The sequence below is a fragment of the Eupeodes corollae genome, chromosome 1, assembly GCF_945859685.1.
Source record: "Eupeodes corollae chromosome 1, idEupCoro1.1, whole genome shotgun sequence".
In the NCBI taxonomy this organism is placed as follows: domain Eukaryota; kingdom Metazoa; phylum Arthropoda; class Insecta; order Diptera; family Syrphidae; genus Eupeodes; species Eupeodes corollae.
In genome coordinates, this window is record NC_079147.1 from 16,774,934 (window position 1) to 16,782,327 (window position 7,394).

Consider the following 7,394-nt stretch of genomic DNA (forward strand, 5'->3'; position numbering starts at 1 on the left):
CCTTATTGAAAAACCCTTTAATTAAGCCAGAAAGTATGTAGCTAAGATGTTTTCTAGACACTTATATTAATGTAGGTTTACAGTTTGAGCGTAACAGTCGTAGCTTTGTCATCGAGCTAAAAGAGTTGTTCTTCCAAACGTTGGACAAAATCAAGAATGAATCCTTAGATTTCCCAATAGGGCTAGCAATATGTTGTTTAGTTCCGCTTTTGGTAGAGACCATACTTCTAAACTACTGAAAATTGTAATTTTTCTACTGGTTGCTCTCCAACTATTATTATAGAGAGGATGATTGGGAGGTTAAGGGTGTTAACTTGCATCCCCACGATTTCTGCTTATCTCTTCACGCTTTTTGCCACTTGATGAATATCACTTATCCTGTGAAATATCAAACATACATCGGCTGCATAATCAACAAGTCTTAGGCGTTTTGTCAGAATTCATCTTTTCCCTCCATTTCCTGTCAAGCCCGGCCGCCAGTAACACATCACTGATTACCAATAAGAACAAAATTGGTGACAGTGTGCAACCCTGGCTGACTGCACTTTGGACTTTAAACTCCTCTGACAACCTACCCTCGTGTAAGACGTGAAATTTAGACCCATCATAAGTCGTCTTGAAAATTGAGATAAGCGTATCCCAGATACCTCTCCTTCGGAAAGCAAGCCAGATAAACTCCCTGTTGAAGCTGTCAAAAGCCCTTTCAAAGTCAATGAAAATCAGGTCAAATGTTGATCGATGTTCGATGCACTGCTTGATGACAATCCGCAAGGTGTTGATGTGATCAATGCAGAAGGATCGAGTGAGGAATCCTGCTTCTTCGATGTCGAGAGTTGTTTCGAGGTATTCTCTCATACGTTCTAAAATAAATGTTGCTACTATGGTGACTGCGGGCAAAATACATATACCCTTCCAGTATTTCCAATTCACCAGGTTTCTCTTTTCTCTTTTAGTGACGCATGCTACTTCTATGAGCGGTTGCAGCAATATCTTAATTTGGCGCTGCTTGCAACAGTTCTGCCAGAATGCCAGCTAGCCTTATCACTTTATTGCGCCTCAAAAGTTGCACATTTCTGTTGAATTGGAATTCATGTTTTAAAACCAAGGTAAATTGTTTTTCCCATCTTCTACAACTTAGTCCTTATCCAATATCAGCAGAAAACCACCTGTATCTTTCACAGGGTGTTGTTTTGAGCTCTGAACATCAGCGATCACTTTAAATAAATAAATTAGATAGCGCAACAGTTCGTTGAGAATTAATGACTTACTATACTCAACCATTCCTGTGCTCGAGTAATGTTGTCTGAAATAAAGGGACCTACAGTTTTAAGCCGAATCCGAACGGCTAATTTGAAAAAGCACTTTTCATGACAATCATTACGAATTTGTCAATTCCTAGCAAGAGGCAGTACCCGTGAAAAAAAACTTCAGAGATCGAACCCAAGACCTCTAGCATGACAGTCCAACGCACTCACCATCACGTCACGGGTACAGCGGGCACTTTGGTTATCATAAAGAAGGTTCCTCTATCGATCCATTCTTTGGGTTCTTCTGCTTCTTGAGCCAAGGAATTGATATATTTACGCTTCCTATACAATCTCAACCAATAGTTTCGTCATACTATCAAGCACAGAGAATCGTTCTTTAGCCGTACTGCAAAAATGTGGCATGTTTTATCAATTTCTATCTTTCCCTGTCATTGCAATATTCCATAATTTTAAACCAATTTTCAGGGATATCTGGTTTCAAACCCTTTTTCCATTTTCTAACGCCCAGACTGCGTCTTGTCTCAAAGGGTAGTAAAATTCCCCTAAAGTGTGTGTGACGCTTAAAAAAAAAGTTAATTGAAACACGCAAAATAGAAGAAGTCTGAGTTTCATTGAAGAGAACACAAATATTTTATTAACAGACATCGAACATTTAATGACCCGTGCTATAAGAAAGGACTCTATAACATTTTAATGGATCAAAAGACCTATTTTAATAAACAAATCAATATATTTCATGTACCTGTAATACCTATGAGTAGGACAAAAGTCAGTCAAGTTGAACTTTCCAACGTTAAGCAGGCATAATATTGACATATAGTAAAATAAAGTCAGCAAAAATGTTTACCCGGATAAGAAGTGATTAGATAGGTTCCGTAGCACGGGCCACAGGCACCGACATATAGCACCCTCTCTTAACTTTATCGTTGCTGATTGCCAGTATTAAAATAAAACATTCTCTATCTCCGTCTGGTCTTCTCTCTAACCAATCTCGTAACGTGCCCCTATACCCCAGTAGCATCAGTTATCAATGGAAAGAGCCTTTTGATTATCAACCGTGAAATTGTTCTGATGGCCAATATAAGGGCAAGACTATAAATAAACTTAAATATCTCGACAACGACCGCCAAAGCCTATATACCGCTGTTTAAGAGCATCAGAGACCGACGAAAAAAAAAACTTTAGCTCTGCCGGAGTGATAATAATCGACAGCATCATTATCGACACCATTCTCATATAATCTTATCGAGAGCAGTCCTGGAATTCAAGTTATCGATTTCAAATGTATTCAAGTTGGCAGGACCTATCGCTGCCGACGAACGGCCGGTTAGTACACTCGTAGTTATTGCGGTGGTGCGGTTTTGAAAATAGGGATGATAATGCTTTCGAAATCATTTTTCTGTCTTGATGCGAAGGTAAACAAAAATATAATAACAAAGCGTTCGCCATCACCATCGTAGTTCTCCTTGCCCCTTTGAAAGTCCTTGAAAGATGCTTGCGTGCGCCCTATCGCTTTATCAGGGAAAGAAAGAGGATTACACAGCATACCTGTAAGATTAAGTGTTGTAAATATTTAAGTTCTCACAGCCGAACAATATATACAACGGTGTTTTATCTTCTCTTCTACAAGTAAACATTTAAGGTTATAGTGAAGGTATACCATAGCCTATAGGTTAGGAAGGTGGGAAAGTGGGCGTATTTTGAGCCTCATCTTTCGACAGGTTGGTTTGAGTAATCTCAGACTCGGAGAGACGTATAAAAGCAGAAAAAAAGTTTTAAAATGTGACAGAGTCAATATATTTCCATGAATTTAATTGGAATGAATATCCATGAGCTGAGAATATATACGAAGACTATGCGGTTGGTTGTTGGGGTCTTATGGTTGTGGAAAAGATAAATGATATCCTTGTAGAAAACATCGTTAGAATTTTTAAGCAGTATTGTTGTTTTATTTTATGAGTAACCATGAAATTTAAATTTATAATGACGACGACTGGAAATAATTTGTTAATCTTGTATTTTTGACAACTTTAAGTGAAATAAAGATTCTTTTTGAATTATTGATTAGGCGAAGGTTGTAAGTTATGGTGACTCTTGAAAACATTTTTCGGTAGACAGAAATATTACCAATCATATTTTGCAAAAAATGTTCACAAATTTCAGATCATTTCATAAAGTCGTTTAAACTTTATGCATTAAATTATTGTGTTTTGGTAAAAATGTGTGTTGTTTGTTATTTTCTCTTGTAGTACCCGTGGCATAATGGTTAGTGCGTTGGACTGTCATGCAAGGGGTCTTGGGTTCAATACCTGGGCCTGTGTAACCTTAATTTAAAAAAAATAATTTTCGCGGGTACTGCCTCTTGCGAGGAATTGACAAATCCTTCAAGAGTAATTCTTGTCATGAAAAAGTGCTTTCTCAAACAAGCCGTTCGGATTCGGCCTAAAATTGTAGGTCCCTTCCATTCCTGACAACAGTACTCGCACACAGGAATGGTTGAGAGTTGTAAGTCACTAGGCCCTGGTTCACAACGGACTGTTGTGCCACCCCATTTGATTTTGATCATTGAATAGTTTATAATATAACTAGCTGACCCGACAAACGTTGCTTATTTTGCTAGAAATAAAAAAATTGTTTTAAGTATCTAAGGATATGGTACATAAGTGGGAGAGGTATAGATCACTGTTAACGGTGATAAAATATGAAAATAATAAATCACAAAAAAAAAAAATTTAATTTATTTAAATAAATTCTTTGAAATTCTATACGTATCACTATAGATATATCGTATAATACCAATCCCCTAATGCTACAGAGTGAACAATATTTTTTGTGATCTCATCTTTCGCTAATAAAAACTAACTGGATGGTTTGCCCACTCGACAGCACGCCACGTATAATTTTCCGTGTGACAAACGTGAAGTGCTCAAATCTTACCCGCAGACAGGCGGTTTTTTTAATTACTATTCGCGTGCCGTTGCACAAACTTGGTGAGTTCAAATTACGAAGAAAAATTACCGGATATCCAACCTTCAGTTGGATAATCAATCTAAATCTCCTGGTAACAAATGTTGTATCTTGAGGTTTAATTCGTTGACATCCACATTTTTTGCTGCCAAAATTGCTTTTTCTGCCAGCCACCCATGATTCGTATATTGTCTGTGTACATCGGGAAATATCTGTTCAATAAGAGCATCTTGTGAATCAATAATCGTGCAGAAATCGACCGGTAGTTTTATGCACCCAGTTTCATCTGTAGTAAATTCTCTGTCGCCGATATCTAACAGTTGTTTATAAAATGTTTCAGCGGATGGATCTTGAAGCATTTGACCACTCATAATATTTACTTACAGTTGTACTTTTTGAACATTACGCCACAGTGGCGATGATTTTAAGCACGCGCTGACCTCATCAGCGTACGTTGAACGCGGAATAATAATGCCACATGGGCCATGAATCATGTTTGTTGTAACAATATCAAACATCATTTGATCACTAGAGGGATCTAGAATTTCCGCAAAAATTATACTGTCGGTTTGGCAGGACGTATTTTATTGACTAACCAAACCAAAATGTAAGTAAAGGCTTCAATTTTTGTCTGAATACACGTGCTGCAATATCATGGCGATGTATTGCATTTTGTACAAGCAATAATAAAGATGTAACGTCATAAATAAACACGGCCGCCCATATTCGCGTACTTAAGTCAGAGCATCCTGGACATATGCTTGCATATGGCGTGGACTGCCTATGTATGATGATGGTAGAATAACAGAGTTATGATGATGGTAGAATAACAGAGTTACCGATTTGAGCGTCGTCGGCATTGGTGAATATATTCTTCCACACGCTGCTTTTGTTGATTAAATCTCAACTATCGTAATCGTTCGCTCTCTACCTTTACATACGTTATGCTGACAAAGCTCACGACATCGTAGAATAACGTTGTTCTGGTCGCGTCGAATCATCAACTGATCCTTCGAACTGACATTTTTGTTTGTTCCGGCACCTGTTGCGGGATTGCGAGCAATACCCGTCCTGTCCCTTCCAAAACATTAGCGGATTTTTTACAGCGTCATATATGAACGGTGTGTGCATTAGCAATAAATTGTAGATTATTATTTCTTCTACGAATCTTGATTTCTCGCGTAGCTGTACGATCGCTAACCATCATTCCAGCAACATCGCTAAAAACAGGTGCATTAAATCTACGAATATGCTCTCCAACAGGTATTTTATCAGGACTGATGACAAGAGCGTGATTATAACTTTGTAATTTGTGCATGTGAGATTGGAATATTTGCAACAATTCATTGTGCTCATACAATAGAGCATCCAAGTCGCTGACGGCAAAAAGTGAGTCGAGGTTATTATAGCCACAACGTGCATCCACACGTTTATCTTCTCCGCCCATAAAGTATATTTGTAAACATTTAGATGCTTCGTTAGACATTAGCAGTAATGATTCCATTTTGTGATAAATTTGGCCTTTGATTTTGAATGTTGAATTGAATTGTTGACAATTATTGATAGAAATATTCTTAACTATTTCTGTTGCTCCGAATGATGTTATTTGGAAACACGAATTAAATATTGGAATTGACTTTAGGAACAGATTAGAATCTGGATCTGTGCCGATAAGTAAACCGTTCAATGGTTCCGTTGGTGTCTCAATTGCAGGTAACTGCATCTTTTCTGATGAACAACACATCCCGGATGTCTCATTTTTAAACTTAAGAACTTTACAATGTGGACATTCGTGTCCATAGCACCAATTACCACTTTTAAATGAGCATAATATTGAATATCAGTGTCATACTCGAATGCTAGACGCAGAAATGAATTATATGTAAATGATCGACGTACCTCTTGACGCTTCTGATTCAGCTTGACGCGCTATCTTGATGTGTTTGTTGTTCTGTTCTTTGAGTTCTTGCATTCCGCATGCCTGCAGATTTACGTGTATAACGGCCCCAAGAAGTTCTTTTGTGTCTTGCTGAAATTCAATGAGTGAAAAGCAGTATATTTAATAATTATTCGTGTATTTTCGTTTATTATTTCACTTACTATTTATAATAATTCTCTTATATTACGATTTTTAAAAATTTTGCACACACTGGCTTTAATATTCTTACTATATTGTCTTTTGATAATTAAGAAATGAAATATAATGAAATATAATACGTTTAATACAATAGCCGTTTTTCACGGGAGCTTGCGACATCGTTAGTATTTTTGAGGTAATATTAATTGATTAATGTGAAAACTAAACTTATAAAATTATGAATAAAACAAAATAAATAATAAACAATTACAGCTCCTACATAGAATAATTGATCAATTATCACTTGCGCAGTTATCGACAGAGTTTAAAATTGTTAAATGAAACATATTTATCAAACAATAGCACTGATAAATATAATAAATAAAAAAGAGGCTGGGATGCGACCCACACTGATAACTTCCCATCCCGTTTGTCTTGCTTAAAAGTTTGTCTATATGTACTCGTATCAATTTTTACCAAATTTGCGTACTATTTTTAGTTGTGACAGGAAAATTTTATATATTAGAGATACACACAGCTTTTTAAATATGAAATAAGAAAGTGGCTGCGATTCATCCCACACTGAAAACTTCCCATCCCGTCTTGCTTAAAAGTTTGTAGGTTTTCGTGTTGGGTTAAAGTTGGCCGTTGAATTACTCTTAAAAATTTTAAAATTACTAACAATATGTGTAATTACCCTTTTTTTAAATTATACAATATTAATGATGACCTATAAAGTTAAACAATATCAATTTACAAAGAAAAAAAGCTAAATAAATTAACTCATGTGAATAAGCTCCATTACTTTTTTGGATGTTTTATCCTTTATTCGCTAAATTTCAACCAAATCAATAGTATTCATAATTCCTTAAATGATATTTTTAATTTTTATTCAAAAGTCTCAATTTCCTTCCTTTTCTTTACATAATGAATCACCACTAAGAACTATTTATTAAGTTGCGACTTATAATGTTTAAGTTTCTTCAACTTTAAAATATGTAAACTTTTTTATGACAGTTTCAGTAAATTCATTCCGTTACGAGAAGTTCTAAATACAACAACTAATTAATTAATCTTAACAA